The sequence below is a fragment of the Bombina bombina genome, chromosome 1, assembly GCF_027579735.1.
Source record: "Bombina bombina isolate aBomBom1 chromosome 1, aBomBom1.pri, whole genome shotgun sequence".
Classification (NCBI taxonomy): domain Eukaryota; kingdom Metazoa; phylum Chordata; class Amphibia; order Anura; family Bombinatoridae; genus Bombina; species Bombina bombina.
The window spans coordinates 1,557,616,407-1,557,644,102 of record NC_069499.1 but is presented as its reverse complement, the minus strand read 5'-3'; the positions used below and the strand labels follow the sequence as shown (position 1 = coordinate 1,557,644,102).

Genomic DNA, 27,696 nt, shown 5'->3' with positions numbered 1-27,696 from the left:
ATCTACACCATCATATCTTTCTTTTACAGAAGGATCATCCAGGGATTATAACAAAATATTTGCCAAGAAGATAGAATTTTGGGTTGGAAAACGGCTAGCAAGTACTGACACTGCTATTCAGTATAAAACACTTGGAAAATCACCATAACTATTGCTGTTAGGATTCACAACACTTTAAGGATTATTGTTTTTTCTTAAAGAGACACACTACTTATTATAATTTATTGTTGGATTATTTTTTCTATTAAGTTTTCACTGTTGGACTATTATTTACATTTATATAAGTTACTATTGGAACACACCACTATGTTTTTGTAAATTTTTGGTTTTTCACAATCTTTGTTCTTAATTCACGTTTTTTGAAGATCAACCTATTTTTTTACCATTAATATCTTTTAGGGCTGCAACTAACGATTATTTTCATAATCGATTAATCGGCCGATTATTTTTTCGATTAATCGACTAATCGGATAAAAAGAGAATCAATAATAGTTTTCTATGTTTTAAATAAAATCCACATAATGAGTGTTACAAATATAAACTTCAGACTAAAACTTTACATTAACACAACTTTTTCTTCAATTTTTAAGCAGCAGAGCACAGTTTTATAATTAAACAAAACCACAAACTGTTTGAAAAGAGGTAGAACTAGAAAGAGTTAGACTATCACTATTAATAACATTCTGTTATTCACTCTTTCAGAAACTTTGCATTGAAATGCAAAAATCTCAACATGTCCACATGCTTCTGGCTAAGGCTGGTTCTCTGTTTGCAGCTATATTACCTGGAGCAAAGAAAAGGCTGTTGAGGTGTATAAGTAGGGTTTTGCCAATTTCACCAAAGTGGGATATTTATCTTTGTTAGCTCTTCACCAATGCTAAGTGTTTTCTACCTTGGCAAGGGGCCTCTTAATAAAGTAACCCTTGACTTCATTCTAACATAAAAATATCTTGAATATCTATATGCAATGGTAAATAACCAGCTATAAGGTTAGGGAAAATATCTAGTCCGCTCTAAAAATAACGAATATATACTTATTGAGGTTGAATCTGGTACATATTATCACAATTTATTAAAAATATAAAAAAACAATAAAAAACAAGATCAAAAGCGCTAAGGACTGTATATCATTAACAGCACAAAGCCTTACACATTTATTTATACAGTACATATAATCAGCAATAGCAAGCAATACGCTAATAATTGTGCAAACAGATAATAGTGCACATCAATTTAAATAACTCCCATCAATCTAGGGGCAAGGTGTGAACAACAAGCTCAGCACTATATCATGAAAAGCATAGTTCCAAATCACCAGATTTAATATAAACAATCCAAATGATGACTATTTTATATCTGGGTTGCACATAAGCCAGGGGTAGTTGTAAACGTATACTGTCCTGAAAAAGTGAAAAGTAGACGTCCTTTAGGCTAAGGACATAACCATAAAACACAATACCATATGCAGGAGTTCATTGCAGTGAAGCAGCTGGTGTTGTGCAAAGACCAACTAATTGCAAACCGATTAATCGATTATGAGATTCGTTGACAACTATTTTCATAATCGATTATTATCAATTATGCCGATTAGTTGTTGCAGCTCTAATATCTTTTGTACACTAATTTTTGCACACAACTTTTTTGATACACATTCTTTACATTGGCTTATTGCTGTCACAATATTTTTTACTTGACAATGCGTATGTGGTAAACACACAGTTAAAGGTCTTACTCAGAGCCTTACACATTAGTCGCTATTGGCAATATTTAGTATTGCATAGAATCGAGAACATTATTGGTTCGATAATATTATATAACTGACTAATATATTTCACCTATTATGTGCATGTGGTAAACACAAAGTTGAATTTTTGTTGTGAGCCTTATACTTAATTTGGAATTTTTTAGGAATATTTTTAAGAGCATTGTTTGCACAATTTTAAATGCCATATCTGCTATTTAACTATTCATTTAGCTATTATTGCTGTACAAATTTGTGTATGTGTATATGGTAAACACAAAGTTGAATTTCTGTTGTGAGCCTTATACTAAATTTGGAATTTTTTAGGAATATTTTTAAGAGCAATGTTTGCACAATTTTAAATGCTATATTCGTTACATAACTATTTGTTTTAACTATTCATTTAGCTATTATTGTTGTATAAATTTGATTGTTTATACATGGATCCATGTTTTTAACTTATTTGTGTAGTCAATAAATTGTTTATTGTAATCGTTTGACAATATTGCATTAGGTCCAGACCCAGCCTTCGTATAGTTGGCGCTTTGGTATACCTTATTAGTTTCATCTTTCCATTTTGACAACTAGGTGTCAAATTATCAAAGCCAGAGGTCTTATTTAGTAGGCGCTAGGTGTACTCCACTATCACTCCTCCACACTTACCCCCAGAGCCCTCACTCTCTCCTACTCCCTATATAGCCCTCCTCCACACTTGCCCCCCAGAGCCCTCACTCTCTCCTACTTCCTATATAACCCCCATCCACACTTGCCCCCCAGAGCCCTCACTCTCTCCTACTTCCTATATAGCCCTCCTCCACACTTACCCCCAGAGCCCTCACTCTCTCCTACTCCCTATATAGCCCTCCTCCACACTTGCCCCCCAGAGCCCTCACTCTCTCCTACTTCCTATAAAGCCCTCCTCCACACTTGCCCCCCAGAGCCCTCACTCTCTCCTACTTCCTATATAGCCCTCCTCCACAATTGCCCCCCAGAGCCCTCACTCTCTCCTACTTCCTATATAGCCCTCCTCCACACTTACCCCCAGAGCCCTCACTCTCTCCTACTCCCTATATAGCCCTCCTCCACACTTGCCCCCCAGAGCCCTCACTCTCTCCTACTCCCTATATAGCCCTCCTCCACACTTGCCCCCCAGAGCCCTCACTCTCTCCTACTCCCTATATAGCCCTCCTCCACACTTGCCCCCCAGAGCCCTCACTCTCTCCTACTCCCTATATAGCCCTCCTCCACACTTGCCCCCCAGAGCCCTCACTCTCTCCTACTCCCTATATAACCCTCCTCCACACTTACCCCCAGAGCCCTCACTCTCTCCTACTCCCTATATAGCCCTCCTCCACACTTGCCCCCCAGAGCCCTCACTCTCTCCTACTTCCTATAAAACCCCCCTCCACACTTGCCCCCCAGAGCCCTCACTCTCTCCTACTTCCTATATAGCCCTCCTCCACAATTGCCCCCCAGAGCCCTCACTCTCTCCTACTTCCTATATAGCCCTCCTCCACAATTGCCCCCCAGAGCCCTCACTCTCTCCTACTTCCTATATAGCCCTCCTCCACAATTGCCCCCCAGAGCCCTCACTCTCTCCTACTTCCTATATAGCCCTCCTCCACAATTGCCCCCCAGAGCCCTCACTCTCTCCTACTTCCTATATAACCCCCCTCCACAATTGCCCCCCAGAGCCCTCACTCTCTCCTACTCCCTATATAACCCTCCTCCACACTTACCCCCCAGAGCCCTCACTCTCTCCTACTTCCTATATAGCCCTCCTCCACACTTACCCCCAGAGCCCTCACTCTCTCCTACTCCCTATATAACCCCCCTCCACAATTGCCCCCCAGAGCCCTCACTCTCTCCTACTTCCTATATAGCCCTCCTCCACACTTGCCCCCCAGAGCCCTCACTCTCTCCTACTCCCTATATAGCCCTCCTCCACACTTGCCCCCCAGAGCCCTCACTCTCTCCTACTCCCTATATAACCCTCCTCCACACTTACCCCCAGAGCCCTCACTCTCTCCTACTCCCTATATAGCCCTCCTCCACACTTGCCCCCCAGAGCCCTCACTCTCTCCTACTCCCTATATAACCCTCCTACACACTTGCCCCCCAGAGCCCTCACTCTCTCCTACTTCCTATATAACCCTCCTCCACACTTACCCCCAGAGCCCTCACTCTCTCCTACTTCCTATATAACCCTCCTCCACACTTGCCCCCCAGAGCCCTCACTCTCTCCTACTCCCTATATAGCCCTCCTACACACTTGCCCCCCAGAGCCCTCACTCTCTCCTACTTCCTATATAACCCTCCTCCACACTTACCCCCAGAGCCCTCACTCTCTCCTACTTCCTATATAACCCTCCTCCACACTTACCCCCAGAGCCCTCACTCTCTCCTACTCCCTATATAACCCTCCTCCACACTTGCCCCCCAGAGCCCTCACTCTCTCCTACTTCCTATATAGCCCTCCTCCACACTTGCCCCCCAGAGCCCTCACTCTCTCCTACTCCCTATATAGCCCTCCTACACACTTGCCCCCCAGAGCCCTCACTCTCTCCTACTCCCTATATAGCCCTCCTACACACTTACCCCCCAGGGCCCTCACCACCTGCCCCCAGGGCCCTCTGTCTCTCATACTTCCTATATAACCCTGCTCCCCCAGGTTCCTCACTCTCTACATACTCCTCCTCCACACTTTCTCCCAGTCCCCCACCCTACCCGTGTCCCTCACTATGTACCATAATCTCACAAATTTCCCTTACTTTGTCATTGTCCCCCACACATTTCCTCTATATCACGGTCACTCACACATCCCTCTCTTTTGTGCCCACTCTGAAGTCTCTCATATTATTCCCATGACTGTTTCTATCCCACTCCAGTGACCTTCTTCTACACGTCACCCGTTCGCCGCACAATCCTCTTTTTCTTGATATTCCCTGTGTTAACCGCAAGCCCGGAAATCCCCCTCCTGCATAAAACGCGCTTACTCCGATCCCTGTTATCATCTTTCCCCGAGTCCCGACTGTGACTCACACGCTACACCCACGTGTCTCAGTCATATCGCTGAGGTACCCGCCCACCTGATCAGACCACGCCCACAACACAGTGACCACGCCTCCATCTCGTCCACCAGTCACTCCCAGAAAGTGTGTTTGTTTCAGAAGAGAGAAAGAAGAAAGTGAGAGAGGGAGGAATGGGGGGAGAGTGAGCGGGGGAGGAGAGAAGGAATTCAACACCTGGAGGAAAGGTGTGAGGTGAGTGGCTGTACTTCTGTGTATGATGTTAGTAGCACTGTGTGTGAATCCTGTGCTCACTGGCAGCACTTGGTAAAGTTACACAGCAAACATGCTCTTAGGTCACCAATAATCACATAAACAAGTGCTTATAGGGAGGGAACTCAACACCATTACTTGTGTTCTTATGGTCACTAACTGTAATCTTGTCACACACACACCACTAGCTGTGATATCACACACACACCACTAGCTGTGATATTATATCACACACACACACACACCACTAGCTGTTATATTATATCACACACACACACCACTAGCTGTGATATTATAAATCACACACACCACTAGCTGTGATATTATATCACACACACACACCACTAGCTGTGATATTATATCACACACACACACACCACTAGCTGTGATATTATATCACACACACACACCACTGGCTGTGATATTATATCACACACACACACACCACTAGCTGTGATATTATATCACAAACACACACACACCACTAGCTGTGATATTATATCACACACACACACACACACACCACTAGCTGTTATATTATATCACACACACACACACACACACCACTAGCTGTGATATTATATCACACACACACCACTAGCTGTGATATCACACACACACACACCACTAGCTGTGATATTATATCACACACACACACACACCACTAGCTGTGATATTATATCACACACACACACACACCACTAGCTGTGATATTATATCACAAACACACACACACCACTAGCTGTGATATTATATCACAAACACACACACACCACTAGCTGTGATATTATATCACACACACACACCACTAGCTGTGATATTATATCACAAACACACACACCACTAGCTGTTATATTATATCACACACACACACACACACACACACACACACCACTAGCTGTGATATTATATCACACACACACACACACACACACCACTAGCTGTGATATTATATCACACACACACACCACTAGCTGTGATGTTCTATCACACACACACACACACCACTAGCTGTGATGTTCTATCTCACACACACACCACTAGCTGTGATGTTCTATCTCACACACACACACACACACCACTAGCTGTGATGTTCTATCTCACACACACACCACTAGCTGTGATGTTCTATCTCACACACACACACACACACACCACTAGCTGTGATATTATATCACACACACACACCACTGGCTGTGATATTATATCACACACACACACACACACACCACTAGCTGTGATGTTCTATCACACACACACACACACCACTAGCTGTGATGTTCTATCACACACACACACACACCACTAGCTGTGATATTATATCACACACACACACCACTAGCTGTGATATTATATCACACACACACACACACCACTAGCTGTGATATTATAACACACACACACACACCACTAGCTGTGATATTATATCTCACACACACACACACACCCCACTACCTGTGATATTATATCACACACACACACATCACTAGCTGTGATATTATATCACACACACACACCACTGGCTGTGATATTATATCACACACACACACCACTGGCTGTGATATTATATCACACACACACACCACTGGCTGTGATATTATATCACACACACACACCACTGGCTGTGATATTACATCACACACACACACACACACCACTGGCTGTGATATTACATCACACACACACACCACTGGCTGTGATATTACATCACACACACCACTGGCTGTGATATTATATCACACACACACACACCACTAGCTGTGATATTATATCACACACACACCACTAGCTGTGATATCACACACACACCACTAGCTGTGATATTATATCACACACACACACACCACTAGCTGTGATATTATATCACACACACACCACTAGCTGTGATATCACACACACACCACTAGCTGTGATATTATATCACACACACACACACACCACTAGCTGTTATATTATATCACACACACACACCACTAGCTGTGATATTATAAATCACACACACCACTAGCTGTGATATTATATCACACACACACACCACTAGCTGTGATATTATATCACACACACACACACCACTAGCTGTGATATTATATCACACACACACACCACTGGCTGTGATATTATATCACACACACACACACCACTAGCTGTGATATTATATCACAAACACACACACACCACTAGCTGTGATATTATATCACACACACACACACACACACACCACTAGCTGTTATATTATATCACACACACACACACACACACACCACTAGCTGTGATATTATATCACACACACACCACTAGCTGTGATATCACACACACACACACCACTAGCTGTGATATTATATCACACACACACACACACCACTAGCTGTGATATTATATCACACACACACACACACCACTAGCTGTGATATTATATCACAAACACACACACACCACTAGCTGTGATATTATATCACACACACACACCACTAGCTGTGATATTATATCACAAACACACACACCACTAGCTGTTATATTATATCACACACACACACACACACACACACACACACCACTAGCTGTGATATTATATCACACACACACACACACACACCACTAGCTGTGATATTATATCACACACACACACCACTAGCTGTGATGTTCTATCACACACACACACACACCACTAGCTGTGATGTTCTATCTCACACACACACCACTAGCTGTGATGTTCTATCTCACACACACACACACACACACCACTAGCTGTGATGTTCTATCTCACACACACACCACTAGCTGTGATGTTCTATCTCACACACACACACACACACCACTAGCTGTGATATTATATCACACACACACACCACTGGCTGTGATATTATATCACACACACACACACACACACCACTAGCTGTGATGTTCTATCACACACACACACACACCACTAGCTGTGATGTTCTATCACACACACACACACACCACTAGCTGTGATATTATATCACACACACACACCACTAGCTGTGATATTATATCACACACACACACACACCACTAGCTGTGATATTATAACACACACACACACACACCACTAGCTGTGATATTATATCTCACACACACACACACCCCACTACCTGTGATATTATATCACACACACACACATCACTAGCTGTGATATTATATCACACACACACACCACTGGCTGTGATATTATATCACACACACACACCACTGGCTGTGATATTATATCACACACACACACCACTGGCTGTGATATTATATCACACACACACACCACTGGCTGTGATATTACATCACACACACACACACACCACTGGCTGTGATATTACATCACACACACACACCACTGGCTGTGATATTACATCACACACACCACTGGCTGTGATATTATATCACACACACACACACACACCACTAGCTGTGATATTATATCACACACACACACACACCACTAGCTGTGATATTATATCACACACACACACACACCACTGGCTGTGATATTATATCACACACACACACACACACACACACACACACACACCACTAGCTGTGATATTATATCACACACACACACACACACCACTAGCTGTGATATTATATCACACACACACACCACTGGCTGTGATATTATATCACACACACACACACCACTGGCTGTGATATTATATCACACACACACACACCACTGGCTGTGATATTATATCACACACACACACACCACTAGCTGTGATATTATATCACACACACACACACCACTAGCTGTGATATTATATCACACACACACACCACTAGCTGTGATATTATATCACACACACACACCACTGGCTGTGATATTATATCACACACACACACAACTGGCTGTGATATTATATCACACACACACCTCTAGCTGTGATATTATATCACACACACACACCACTAGCTGTGATATTATATCACACACACACACACACACCTCTAGCTGTGATATATCACACACACACACACCACTAGCTGTGATATTATATCACACACACACACACACACACACACCGCTAGCTGTGATATTATATCACACACACACACACCACTAGCTGTGATATTATATCACACACACACACACACACCACTAGCTGTGATATTATATCACACACACACACACACCACTAGCTGTGATATTATATCACACACACACACACACCACTAGCTGTGATATTATATCACACACACACACACACACAGCACTAGCTGTGATATTATATCACACACACACACCACTAGCTGTGATATTATATCACACACACACACCACTAGCTGTGATATTATATCACACACACACACAACTGGCTGTGATATTATATCACACACACACACACACCACTAGCTGTGATATTATATCACACACACACCTCTAGCTGTGATATTATATCACACACACACACCTCTAGCTGTGATATTATATCACACACACACACCACTAGCTGTGATATTATATCACACACACACCGCTAGCTGTGATATTATATCACACACACACACACCACTAGCTGTGATATTATATCACACACACACACACACCACTAGCTGTGATATTATATCACACACACACACACACACACAGCACTAGCTGTGATATTATATCACACACACACAGCACTAGCTGTGATATTATATCACACACACACACCACTAGCTGTGATATTATATCACACACACACACACACCACTAGCTGTGATATTATATCACACACACACACACACCACTAGCTGTGATATTATATCACACACACACCACTAGCTGTGATATTATATCACACACACACACACACCACTAGCTGTGATATTATATCACACACACACACACCACTAGCTGTGATATTATATCACACACACACCACTAGCTGTGATATTATATCACACACACACCACTAGCTGTGATATTATATCACACACACACCACTAGCTGTGATGTTCTATCTCACACACACACACACACACACCACTAGCTGTGAGGTTCTATCACACACACACACACACACACCACTAGCTGTGATGTTCTATCTCACACACACACACACACACACACACACACCACTAGCTGTGATGTTCTATCACACACACACACACCGCTAGCTGTGATATTATATCACACACACACACACACCACTAGCTGTGATATTATATCACACACACACAGCACTAGCTGTGATATTATATCACACACACACACCACTAGCTGTGATATTATCACACACACACACACACACACACACACCACTAGCTGTGATGTTCTATCACACACACACACACCGCTAGCTGTGATATTATATCACACACACACACACACAGCACTAGCTGTGATATTATATCACACACACACACAGCACTAGCTGTGATATTATATCACACACACACAGCACTAGCTGTGATATTATATCACACACACACACCACTAGCTGTGATATTATCACACACACACACACACCACTAGCTGTGATATTATATCACACACACACACACACCACTAGCTGTGATATTATATCACACACACACACACCACTAGCTGTGATATTATATCACACACACACACACACACACACACACCACTAGCTGTGATATTATATCACACACACACCACTAGCTGTGATGTTCTATCACACACACACACACACACACCACTAGCTGTGATGTTCTATCACACACACACACACACACACACACCACTAGCTGTGATGTTCTATCTCACACACACACACACACACCACTAGCTGTGATGTTCTATCACACACACCACTAGCTGTGATGTTCTATCACACACACACACACCACTAGCTGTGATATTATATCACACACACACACACGCACCACTAGCTGTGATGTTCTATCTCATACACACACACACACACACACCACTAGCTGTGATGTTCTATCTCACACACACACCACTAGCTGTGATGTTCTATCTCACACACACACACCACTAGCTGTGATATTATATCACTCACACACACCACTAGCTGTGATATTATATCACTCACACACACCACTAGCTGTGATATTATATCACACACACACACACACACACACCGCTAGCTGTGATATTATATCACACACACACACACCGCTAGCTGTGATATTATATCACACACACACACCACTAGCTGTGATATTATATCACACACACACACACACCACTAGCTGTGATATTATATCACACACACACCACTAGCTGTGATATTATATCACACACACCACTAGCTGTGATATTATATCACACACACACCACTAGCTGTGATATTATATCACACACACACCACTAGCTGTGATATTATATCACACACACACCACTAGCTGTGATATTATATCACACACACACCACTAGCTGTGATATTATATCACACACACACCACTAGCTGTGATATTATATCACACACACACCACTAGCTGTGATATTATATCACACACACACACCACTAGCTGTGATATTATATCACACACACACACACACACACACACACCACTAGCTGTGATATTCTATCACACACACACACACCACTAGCTGTGATGTTCTATCACACACACACACCACTAGCTGTGATGTTCTATCACACACACACACCACTAGCTGTGATGTTCTATCACACACACACACACACACACGCACCACTAGCTGTGATGTTCTATCTCACACACACACACACCACTAGCTGTGATGTTCTATCACACACACACACACACCACTAGCTGTGATGTTCTATCACACACACACACACCACTAGCTGTGATGTTCTATCACACACACACACACACACCACTAGCTGTGATGTTCTATCACACACACACCACTAGCTGTGATGTTCTATCACACACACACCACTAGCTGTGATGTTCTATCACACACACACACGCACCACTAGCTGTGATGTTCTATCTCACACACACGCACCACTAGCTGTGATGTTCTATCTCACACACACGCACCACTAGCTGTGATGTTCTATCTCACACACACACACCACTAGCTGTGATGTTCTATCTCACACACACACACCACTAGCTGTGATGTTCTATCACACACACACACACACACCACTAGCTGTGATGTTCTATCACACACACACCACTAGCTGTGATGTTCTATCACACACACACACGCACCACTAGCTGTGATGTTCTATCTCACACACACACACACCACTAGCTGTGATGTTCTATCACACACACACACACCAGTAGCTGTGATGTTCTATCACACACACGCACCACTAGCTGTGATGTTCTATCTCACACACACACACACCACTAGCTGTGATGTTCTATCACACACACACACACACCACTAGCTGTGATGTTCTATCACACACACACACACCACTAGCTGTGATGTTCTATCACACACACACACACACACACCACTAGCTGTGATGTTCTATCACACACACACCACTAGCTGTGATGTTCTATCACACACACACCACTAGCTGTGATGTTCTATCACACACACACACGCACCACTAGCTGTGATGTTCTATCTCACACACACACACCACTAGCTGTGATGTTCTATCTCACACACACACACCACTAGCTGTGATGTTCTATCACACACACACACACACACCACTAGCTGTGATGTTCTATCACACACACACACACACACCACTAGCTGTGATGTTCTATCACACACACACACACACACCACTAGCTGTGATGTTCTATCACACACACACACACACACACACACACACACCACTAGCTGTGATGTTCTATCACACACACACACACCACTAGCTGTGATGTTCTATCACACACACACACACCACTAGCTGTGATGTTCTATCACACACACACACACCACTAGCTGTGATGTTCTATCACACACACACACACCACTAGCTGTGATGTTCTATCACACACACACACACCACTAGCTGTGATGTTCTATCACACACACACACACCACTAGCTGTGATGTTCTATCACACACACACACACCACTAGCTGTGATGTTCTATCACACACACCACTAGCTGTGATGTTCTATCACACACACACACACCACTAGCTGTGATGTTCTATCACACACACACACACCACTAGCTGTGATGTTCTATCACACACACACACCACTAGCTGTGATGTTCTATCACACACACACACCACTAGCTTTGATGTTCTATCACACACACACACCACTAGCTTTGATGTTCTATCACACACACACACCACTAGCTTTGATGTTCTATCACACACACACACACACGCCACTAGCTGTGATGTTCTATCACACACACACACTACTAGCTGTGATATTATATCACACACACACACACCACTAGCTGCGATATTATATCACACACACACACACACCACTAGCTGTGATATTATATCACATACACACACACACACCACTAGCTGTGATATTATATCTCAAACACACACCACTAGCTGTGATATTATATCTCACACACACACCACTAGCTGTGATATTATATCTCACACACACACCACTAGCTGTGATATTATATCACTCACACACACACACCACTATCTGTGATATTATATCACACACACACACCACTATCTGTGATGTTCTATCACACACACACACACCACTATCTGTGATGTTCTATCTCACACACACACCACTAGCTGTGATATTATATCACTCACACACACACACCACTATCTGTGATGTTCTATCACACACACACACCACTATCTGTGATGTTCTATCACACACACACACCACTATCTGTGATGTTCTATCACACACACACACCACTAGCTGTGATATTATATCACATACACACACACACCACTAGCTGTGATATTATATCACACACACACACACACACACTACTAGCTGTGATATTATATCACACACACACACACACCACTAGCTGTGATATTATATCACACACACACACCACTAGCTGTGATATTATATCACATACACACACACACCACTAGCTGTGATATTATATCACATACACACACACACCACTAGCTGTGATATTATATCACATACACACACACACCACTAGCTGTGATATTATATCACACACACACACCACTAGCTGTGATATTATATCTCACACACACCACTAGCTGTGATATTATATCACATACACACACACACCACTAGCTGTGATATTATATCACATACACACACACACCACTAGCTGTGATATTATATCTCAAACACACACCACTAGCTGTGATGTTCAATCACACACACACACACCACTAGCTGTGATGTTCTATCACACACACACACACCACTAGCTGTGATGTTCTATCACACACACACACACACCACTAGCTGTGATGTTCTATCACACACACACACACCACTAGCTTTGATGTTCTATCACACACACACACACACTACTAGCTGTGATATTATATCACACACACACCACTAGCTGCGATATTATATCACACACACACACACACACACCACTAGCTGTGATATTATATCTCAAACACACACCACTAGCTGTGATATTATATCTCACACACACACCACTAGCTGTGATATTATATCACACACACACACACACACCACTAGCTGTGATATTATATCACTCACACACACACCACTAGCTGTGATATTATATCTCAAACACACACCACTAGCTGTGATATTATATCACACACACACACACACTACTAGCTGTGATATTATATCACACACACACACACACACACCACTAGCTATGATGTTCTATCTCACACACACACACACACACCACTAGCTGTGATGTTCTATCACACACACACACACCACTAGCTGTGATGTTCTATCACACACACACACACCACTAGCTGTGATGTTCTATCACACACACACACCACTAGCTTTGATGTTCTATCACACACACACACACCACTAGCTTTGATGTTCTATCACACACACACACACCACTAGCTTTGATGTTCTATCACACACACACACACACCACTAGCTGTGATGTTCTATCACACACACACACCACTAGCTGTGATGTTCTATCACTCACACACACACCTCTAGCTGTGATATTATGACACACACCTCTAGCTGTGATATTATATCACACACACACACACCTCTAGCTGTGATATTATATCACACACACACACCACTAGCTGTGATATTATATCACTCACACACACACACCACTAGCTGTGATGTTCTATCACACACACACACCACTAGCTTTGATGTTCTATCACACACACACACACACCACTAGCTGTGATGTTCTATCACACACACACACACCACTAGCTGTGATATTATATCACTCACACCACTAGCTGTGATATTATATCACTCACACACACACACACCACTAGCTGTGATATTATATCACACACACACACATACACACACACACCACTAGCTGTGATATTATATCACACACACCACTAGCTGTGATATTATATCACACACACCACTAGCTGTGATATTATATCACATACACACACACACCACTAGCTGTGATATTATATCACACACACACACACACACACACTACTAGCTGTGATATTATATCACACACACACACACACCACTAGCTGTGATATTATATCACACACACACACCACTAGCTGTGATATTATATCACATACACACACACACCACTAGCTGTGATATTATATCACATACACACACACACCACTAGCTGTGATATTATATCTCAAACACACACCACTAGCTGTGATATTATATCACACACACACACTACTAGCTGTGATATTATATCACACACACACACACTCCTAGCTGTGATATTATATCACACACACACACACACCACTAGCTGTGATATTATATCACACACACACACACACACACACTACTAGCTGTGATATTATATCACACACACACACCACTAGCTGTGATATTATATCACATACACACACACACCACTAGCTGTGATATTATATCACATACACACACACACCACTAGCTGTGATATTATATCACACACACACACACACCACTAGCTGTGATATTATATCTCAAACACACACCACTAGCTGTGATATTATATCACATACACACACACACCACTAGCTGTGATATTATATCACATACACACACACACCACTAGCTGTGATATTATATCTCAAACACACACCACTAGCTGTGATGTTCAATCACACACACACACACACACACACACCACTAGCTGTGATGTTCTATCACACACACACACACACCACTAGCTGTGATGTTCTATCACACACACACACACACCACTAGCTGTGATGTTCTATCACACACACACACACCACTAGCTTTGATGTTCTATCACACACACACACACACACACCACTAGCTGTGATATTATATCTCAAACACACACCACTAGCTGTGATATTATATCTCACACACACACACACACACCACTAGCTGTGATATTATATCTCAAACACACACCACTAGCTGTGATATTATATCTCACACACACACCACTAGCTGTGATATTATATCTCACACACACACCACTAGCTGTGATATTATATCACACACACACACACACACACCACTAGCTGTGATATTATATCACTCACACACACACCACTAGCTGTGATATTATATCACACACACACACACACTACTAGCTGTGATATTATATCACACACACACACACACACACACACACACACACACCACTAGCTATGATGTTCTATCTCACACACACACACACACACACACCACTAGCTGTGATGTTCTATCACACACACACACACCACTAGCTGTGATGTTCTATCACACACACACACCACTAGCTTTGATGTTCTATCACACACACACACACACCACTAGCTTTGATGTTCTATCACACACACACACACCACTAGCTTTGATGTTCTATCACACACACACACACACCACTAGCTGTGATGTTCTATCACACACACACACCACTAGCTGTGATGTTCTATCACTCACACACACACCTCTAGCTGTGATATTATGACACACACCTCTAGCTGTGATATTATATCACACACACACACCTCTAGCTGTGATATTATATCACACACACACACCACTAGCTGTGATATTATATCACTCACACACACACACCACTAGCTGTGATGTTCTATCACACACACACACCACTAGCTTTGATGTTCTATCACACACACACACACACCACTAGCTGTGATGTTCTATCACACACACACACACACACCACTAGCTGTGATATTATATCACTCACACCACTAGCTGTGATATTATATCACTCACACACACACACACCACTAGCTGTGATATTATATCACACACACACACATACACACACACACCACTAGCTGTGATATTATATCACACACACCACTAGCTGTGATATTATATCACACACACCACTAGCTGTGATATTATATCACTCACACACACACACCACTAGCTGTGATATTATATCACACACACACACACCACTAGCTGTGATATTATATCACACACACACACACACACACACCACTAGCTGTGATATTATATCACTCACACACCACTAGCTGTGATATTATATCACACACACACACACACACACACACACACACACACCACTAGCTGTGATATTATATCACACACACACACACACACACACCTCTAGCTGTGATATTATGACACACACACACACCTCTAGCTGTGATATTATGACACACACACACACCTCTAGCTGTGATATTATGACACACACACCTCTAGCTGTGATATTATGACACACACACACACACCTCTAGCTGTGATATTATATCACACACACACACACACCTCTAGCTGTGATATTATATCACACACACACACCTCTAGCTGTGATATTGTATCACACACACACACCACTAGCTGTGATATTATATCACACACACACACCACTAGCTGTGATATTATATCACACACACACACCACTAGCTGTGATATTATATCACACACACACACCACTAGCTGTGATATTATATCTCAAACACACACCACTAGCTGTGATGTTCTATCTCACACACACACACACACACACCACTAGCTGTGATGTTCTATCTCACACACACACACACCACTAGCTGTGATATTATATCACACACCTCTAGCTGTGATATTATATCACACACACACACACACCTCTAGCTGTGATATTATGACACACACCTCTAGCTGTGATATTATATCACACACACACACCTCTAGCTGTGATATTATATCACACACACACACCTCTAGCTGTGATATTGTATCACACACACACACCTCTAGCTGTGATATTATATCACACACACACACACCACTAGCTGTGATATTATATCTCAAACACACACCACTAGCTGTGATGTTCTATCACACACACACACCACTAGCTTTGATATTATATCACACACCTCTAGCTGTGATATTATATCACACACACACACACCTCTAGCTGTGATATTATGACACACACCTCTAGCTGTGATATTATATCACACACACACACCTCTAGCTGTGATATTATATCACACACACACACACACACCTCTAGCTGTGATATTATGACACACACCTCTAGCTGTGATATTATATCACACACACACACCTCTAGCTGTGATATTATATCACACACACACACCACTAGCTGTGATATTATATCACTCACACACACACACCACTAGCTGTGATGTTCTATCACACACACACACACTACTAGCTGTGATATTATATCACACACACACACACCACTAGCTGCGATATTATATCACACACACACCACTAGCTGTGATATTATATCTCAAACACACACCACTAGCTGTGATATTATATCTCACACACACACCACTAGCTGTGATATTATATCTCACACACACACCACTAGCTGTGATATTATATCTCACACACACACCACTAGCTGTGATATTATATCACACACACACACCACTAGCTGTGATATTATATCACACACACACACCACTAGCTGTGATATTATATCACACACACACACCACTAGCTGTGATATTATATCACACACACACACCACTAGCTGTGATATATCACTCACACACACACACCACTAGCTGTGATATATCACTCACACACACACACCACTAGCTGTGATATTATATCTCAAACACACACCACTAGCTGTGATATTATATCACACACACACACACACTACTAGCTGTGATGTTCTATCTCACACACACACACACACACACCACTAGCTGTGATATTATATCACACACACACATACACACACACCACTAGCTATGATGTTCTATCACACACACACACACACACACACCACTAGCTGTGATGTTCTATCACACACACCACTAGCTGTGATGTTCTATCACACACACACACACACCACTAGCTTTGATGTTCTATCACACACACACCACTAGCTGTGATGTTCTATCACACACACACACACACCACTAGCTGTGATATTATATCACACACACACACCACTAGCTGTGATATTATATCACACACACACACCACTAGCTGTGATATTATATCACACACACACACCACTAGCTGTGATATATCACTCACACACACACACCACTAGCTGTGATATTATATCTCAAACACACACCACTAGCTGTGATATTATATCACACACACACACTACTAGCTGTGATATTATATCACACACACACACACACCACTAGCTGTGATGTTCTATCTCACACACACACACACACACACCACTAGCTGTGATGTTCTATCTCACACACACACACACACACACCACTAGCTGTGATATTATATCACACACACACACACACCACTAGCTATGATGTTCTATCACACACACACACACACACACCACTAGCTGTGATGTTCTATCACACACACCACTAGCTGTGATGTTCTATCACACACACACACACACCACTAGCTTTGATGTTCTATCACACACACACCACTAGCTGTGATGTTCTATCACACACACACACACCACTAGCTTTGATGTTCTATCACACACACACACACACACACACACACACCACTAGCTGTGATATTATATCACACACACACACACACCACTAGCTATGATGTTCTATCACACACACACACACACACACCACTAGCTGTGATATTATATCACACACACACACACACCACTAGCTATGATGTTCTATCACACACACACACACACACACCACTAGCTGTGATGTTCTATCACACACACCACTAGCTGTGATGTTCTATCACACACACACACACACCACTAGCTTTGATGTTCTATCACACACACACACACCACTAGCTGTGATGTTCTATCACACACACACACACACACCACTAGCTTTGATGTTCTATCACACACACACACACACACCACTAGCTGTGATGTTCTATCACACACACACACACACCACTAGCTGTGATATTATATCACTCACACCACTAGCTGTGATATTATATCACTCACACACACACACCACTAGCTGTGATATTATATCACTCACACCACTAGCTGTGATATTATATCACACACACACACACATACACACACACACACACCACTAGCTGTGATATTATATCACACACACCACTAGCTGTGATATTATATCACACACACCACTAGCTGTGATATTATATCACACACACCACTAGCTGTGATATTATATCACACACACCACTAGCTGTGATATTATATCACACACACCACTAGCTGTGATATTATATCACTCACACACACACACCACTAGCTGTGATATTATATCACACACACACACCACTAGCTGTGATATTATATCACTCACACACCACTAGCTGTGATATTATATCACTCACACACCACTAGCTGTGATATTATATCACACACACACACCACTAGCTGTGATATTATATCACACACCTCTAGCTGTGATATTATATCACACACACACACACACACACACCTCTAGCTGTGATATTATGACACACACCTCTAGCTGTGATATTATATCACACACACACACACCTCTAGCTGTGATATTGTATCACACACACACACCACTAGCTGTGATATCATAACACACACCTCTAGCTGTGATATTATAACACACACACACACACACCTCTAGCTGTGATATTATAACACACACACACACACCACTAGCTGTGATTATTATAACACACACACCACTAGCTGTGATATTATAACACACACACACACACACACACACACCACTAGCTGTGATATTATAACACACACACACCACTAGCTGTGATATTATATGACACACACACACACCTCTAGCTGTGATATTATAACACACACCTCTAGCTGTGATATTATAACACACACCTCTAGCTGTGATATTATAACACACACACACACACCACTAGCTGTGATATTATATGACACACACACACACACCACTAGCTGTGATATTATATGACACACACACACACACCACTAGCTGTGATATTATATGACACACACACACACACACACACACCACTAGCTGTGATATTATATGACACACACACTCACCACTCGCTGTGGTCTTTGGTGACACACACACTCACCACTCGCTGTGGTCTTTGGTGACACACACACTCACCACTCGCTGTGATATTATATCACACACACTCACCACTCGCTATGGTCTTTGGTGACACACACACTCGCCACTCGCTGTGGTCTTTGGTGACACACACACACACACATTCGCCACTCGCTGTGGTCTTTGGTGACACACATCACTGGCTGTGGTCTTTGGTGACACACATCACTGGCTGTGGTCTTTGGTGACACACATACACACACTCACCACTCGCTGTGGTCTTTGGTGACACACACACACACAGACTTGGACAGTCTAAGTTCCCTACCCCAATTGGTGCAATGGCTCTTTGATTCCAAACCATGTGGTTGTAGCCAGGGCACTTTATTTAGGGGATTTATCACATCTGATATATGTAGGTAAGTTTTCTGTATCTTGATTTGTTTACCAAAGAGAGCTTACAGTCTAATTACAGGGTGTGCTAAATATATATCCTAATCTCTTAATATGTTTAACCCCTGCTATTCTGATGTTTTATATTTGTAATTTCTTTTTACCCCCTACCTAGGCCTGTTGCTTCCTGTTTCCACAACACCACATCCCAAATTCCTGTTCACAATATCAGTAAAAATACTCAGTGCCCCTTAGGGTTAATGTTATCATGTTTAAGATTGTGCAGGTTTGCTTATTGTTTTATCTCAGTGTATATATCTATTGTACATATTGTGTGTGTGTGATATAGGCAGATACGGTAACTCTATCTACTGTTCTCCCATCTAGAGGGCACTTTTGATTTGTGGTCACCTTGTTTGCCCACCCACCTGGAGCCCCCAAAACATACATTTTAGTTCCACCTTTGCCTGGGGCCAAAAAACCTCTGACATATTCTCAGTTCTTTTTGGGTTTTTTATTCCCCTAGGGCCACAAATACTGTCTATCCCTGTTCTGTATGAAACTCTATGCAACATTTTCATAATTGTATAGAGATTCTCTGTATCATTTTACAGTGTTGCATATTTATTAAGTGTTCACATACTCCTGATAATATAGGGCAGCGTGTTCATTGTATAGATGTGCCACATAATTTTATACTGATCATTATCCGTGCATAGATACTCACTATTATACAGAACATCATATTTATCAGCAGAACAGTGTATAAATACTAATAATACAGTGTGGTATTTGTGTTATCAGTGTATAGACACTCATCATTATACAGTACAGTGTATAGACACTCATCATTATACAGTACAGTGTATAGACACTCATCATTATACAGAACAGTGTATAAATACTAATAATACAGTGTGGTATTTGTGTTATCAGTGTACAGGGAGTGCAGAATTATTAGGCAAATGAGTATTTTGACCACATCATCCTCTTTATGCATGTTGTCTTACTCCAAGCTGTATAGGCTCAAAAGCCTACTACCAATTAAGCATATTAGGTGATGTGCATCTCTGTAATGAGAAGGGGTGTGGTCTAATGACATCAACACCCTATATCAGGTGTGCATAATTATTAGGCAACTTCCTTTCCTTTGGCAAAATGGGTCAAAAGAAGGACTTGACAGGCTCAGAAAAGTCAAAAATAGTGAGATATCTTGCAGAAGGATGCAGCACTCTTAAAATTGCAAAGCTTCTGAAGCGTGATCATCGAACAATCAAGCGTTTCATTCAAAATAGTCAACAGGGTCACAAGAAGCGTGTGGAAAAACCTAGGCGCAAAATAACTGCCCATGAACTGAGAAAAGTCAAGCGTGCAGCTGCCAAGATGCCACTTGCCACCAGTTTGGCCATATTTCAGAGCTGCAACATCACTGGAGTGCCCAAAAGCACAAGGTGTGCAATACTCAGAGACATGGCCAAGGTAAGAAAGGCTGAAAGACGACCACCACTGAACAAGACACACAAGCTGAAACGTCAAGACTGGGCCAAGAAATATCTCAAGACTGATTTTTCTAAGGTTTTATGGACTGATGAAATGAGAGTGAGTCTTGATGGGCCAGATGGATGGGCCCGTGGCTGGATTGGTAAAGGGCAGAGAGCTCCAGTCCGACTCAGACGCCAGCAAGGTGGAGGTGGAGTACTGGTTTGGGCTGGTATCATCAAAGATGAGCTTGTGGGGCCTTTTCGGGTTGAGGATGGAGTCAAGCTCAACTCCCAGTCCTACTGCCAGTTTCTGGAAGACACCTTCTTCAAGCAGTGGTACAGGAAGAAGTCTGCATCCTTCAAGAAAAACATGATTTTCATGCAGGACAATGCTCCATCACACGCGTCCAAGTACTCCACAGCGTGGCTGGCAAGAACCCCATTGAGAACCTGTGGTCCATCATCAAATGTGAGATTTACAAGGAGGGAAAACAGTACACCTCTCTGAACAGTGTCTGGGAGGCTGTGGTTGCTGCTGCACGCAATGTTAATGGTTAACAGATCAAAACACTGACAGAATCCATGGATGGCAGGCTTTTGAGTGTCCTTGCAAAGAAAGGTGGCTATATTGGTCACTGATTTGTTTTTGTTTTGTTTTTGAATGTCAGAAATGTATATTTGTGAATGTTGAGATGTTATATTGGTTTCACTGGTAAAAATAAATAATTGAAATGGGTATATATTTGTTTTTTGTTAAGTTGCCTAATAATTATGCACAGTAATAGTCACCTGCACACACAGATATCCCCCTAAAATAGCTATAACTAAAAACAAACTAAAAACTACTTCCAAAACTATTCAGCTTTGATATTAATGAGTTTTTTGGGTTCATTGAGAACATGGTTGTTGTTCAATAATAAAATTAATCCTCAAAAATACAACTTGCCTAATAATTCTGCACTCCCTGTATAGACACTCATCATTATACAGAACAGTGTATAAATACTAATAATACAGTGTGGTATTTGTGTTATCAGTGTATAGACACTCATCATTATACAGAACAGTGTATAAATACTAATAATACAGTGTGGTATTTGTGTTATCAGTGTATAGACACTCATCATTATACAGTACAGTGTATAAATACTAATAATACAGTGTGGTATTTGTGTTATCAGTGTATAGACACTCATCATTATACAGTACAGTGTATAAATACTAATAATACAGTGTGGTATTTGTGTTATCAGTGTATAGACACTCATCATTATACAGTACAGTGTATAAATACTAATACAGTGTGGTATTTGTGTTATCAGTGTATAGACACTCATCATTATACAGAACATCATATTTATCCGCAGAACAGTGTATAAATACTAATAATACAGTGTGGTATTTGTGTTATCAGTGTATAGACACTCATCATTATACAGAACATCATATTTATCCGCAGAACAGTGTATAAATACTAATAATACAGTGTGGTATTTGTGTTATCAGTGTATAGACACTCATCATTATACAGTACAGTGTATAAATACTAATAATACAGTGTGGTATTTGTGTTATCAGTGTATAGACACTCATCATTATACAGTACAGTGTATAAATACTAATAATACAGTGTGGTATTTGTGTTATCAGTGTATAGACACTCATCATTATACAGAACAGTGTATAAATACTAATAATACAGTGTGGTATTTTTTATCAGTGTATAGACACTCATCATTATACAGTACAGTGTATAAATACTAATAATACAGTGTGGTATTAGTGTTATCAGTGTATAGACACTCATCATTATACAGTACAGTGTATAAATACTAATAATACAGTGTGGTATTAGTGTTATCAGTGTATAGACACTCATCATTATACAGAACAGTGTATAAATACTAATAATACAGTGTGGTATTTGTGTTATCAGTGTATAGACACTCATCATTATACAGTACAGTGTATAAATACTAATAATACAGTGTGGTATTAGTGTTATCAGTGTATAGACACTCATCATTATACAGAACAGTGTATAAATACTAATAATACAGTGTGGTATTTGTGTTATCAGTGTATAGACACTCATCATTATACAGAACAGTGTATAAATACTAATAAAACAGTGTGGTATTAGTGTTATCAGTGTATAGACACTCATCATTATACAGTACAGTGTATAAATACTAATAATACAGTGTGGTATTTGTGTTATCAGTGTATAGACACTCATCATTATACAGAACAGTGTATAAATACTAATAATACAGTGTGGTATTTGTGTTATCAGTGTATAGACACTCATTATTATACAGAACAGTGTATAAATACTAATAATACAGTGTGGTATTTGTGTTATCAGTGTATAGACACTCATCATTATACAGAACATCATATTTATCCGCAGAACAGTGTATAAATACTAATAATACAGTGTGGTATTTGTGTTATCAGTGTATAGACACTCATCATTATACAGTACAATGTATTTAAAGGGGCATAAAACACAACATTTTTCTTTCATGATTCAACAGCTTTCTAATTTACTTCTATTATCAAATTTTTTTCATTTTCTTGTTATCTTATGTTGAAAAGCAGGAGAGTGCACGTGTCTGCAACATTATATGGAAGCAGTTTTGCAGCAATGTCATACATCAGTAAGAGCAGTAGATGGCAGCGCTATTTCCTGTTATGTAATGCTGCAGATGTCCACGCAACCTATCTAGGTATCTCTTCAGCAAAAAAATAACATGAGAAAAAAAAACCAAATTTGATAATAGAAGTAAATTGGAAACTTTTTTTAAATTGTATTCTGTATCTGAATCATGAAAGAAACAGTTTGGGTTTCATTTCCCTTTATCATCAGTTTATAAACACTCATCATTATCCGTTTAGATACTTGCACCATTATACAGCGCCGCATCCTCATTATCAGTATCTGTGTGAGTACGTGCGTACACTATCAGTATCTGTGTCAGTACGTGTGTACACACTAGACTTGTGCAGCCAAGAAAATGTTTGTTTTTAGACTAAATTGTACCGAATATTTGGGGAATTTAGTTTCCCTGAAAACGCGTTGGCTGCACTATTCAGTATTTGTTTAGTTTAAAATGAACCAAATAGTACATTTTAGTTAAGGGAAAATAAAACCACAAATTTTTCTTGATGATTCGGATAGAACATACAATTTTAAAACAACTTTCCAATTGACTTCTTTTATAAATTTAAATTTTATACATTAGGAAGAGCACTATTTCCTGCCATGTAGTGCCACAGGCATGTGCATGCTACCTATCCAGATATCTCTTCAACAAAGAATAACAACAGAACAAAGACAATTTGATAATAGAAGTCAATTGGAAACATTTTTTTAAAATTGTATCTTTTATCTGAATCATAAAAGAAACAAAATCGTGTTTCATGACCCTTTAAACGTTTGCATTCATTTTCATTAAAACTAATGTAAATGTTTAAATCTACAGGTAAAAAAATTCACCTGTAGCTACAGTATTCCTTAAAAAAATAACTGAAACAAATGATTATATAAGTGTGTGTGTGTGTATATATATATATATATATATATATATATATATATATATATATATATATATATATATATATATATATACACACACACAATAGTGGATATAAAAAGTCTACACACCCCTTTTAAAATGTCAGGTTTCTGTAATGTAAAAAAAATGAGACAAAGATAAATCATTTCAGAACTTTTTCCACCTTTAATGTGACCAATAAACTGTAAAACTCAATTGAAAAACAAAATGAAATCTTTTAGGTAAAGGGAAATAAAAAACTAAAGTAATATGGTTGCATAAGTGTGCACACCCTTAAACTGATACTTTATTGAAGCACCTTTTGATTTTATTACAGCACTCAGTCTTTTTGGGTATGAGTTTTTCAGCATGGCACATCTTGACATGGCAAGATTTGCCCACTCTTCTTTTCAAAAACACTCCAAATCTGTCAGATTGCGAGGGCATCTCCTGTGCACAGCCCTCTTCAGATCACCCCACAGATTTTGAATTGGATTCAGGTCTGGGCTCTGACTGGGCCATCCCTTTGTTGATTTGGATGTATGCTTTGGGGCGTTGTCATGCTGAAAGATGAAGTTCCTCTTCATGTTCAGCTTTCTAGCAGAAGCCTGAAGGTTTTGTGCCAATATTGTCTGGTATTTGGAACTGTTCATTATTCCCTCTACCTTGACTAAGGCCCCAGCCAGCTGAAGAAAAACAGCCCAAAGCATGATGCTGACACCACCATGCTTCACTGTGGGTATGATGTTCTTTTGGTTATATGCAGTGTTGTTTTTGCGCCA

The 27,696-nt window shown here is 40.9% G+C and overlaps 1 protein-coding gene across 2 annotated transcripts in view; it reads left to right on the top strand.

The window, feature by feature from the left end:
- The first annotated feature begins 4,871 nt into the window (after positions 1 to 4,871).
- The window catches only part of RHBDF2 (rhomboid 5 homolog 2), a 146,268-nt gene continuing 123,443 nt past the window's right edge, over positions 4,872 to 27,696 (top strand). For both annotated transcript variants that reach the window (XR_008401932.1, XM_053709431.1), the window contains exon 1: positions 4,872 to 5,004. The gene's annotated coding sequence lies outside the window, so the exon portion shown is untranslated. The remainder of the gene's footprint in view (positions 5,005 to 27,696) is intronic.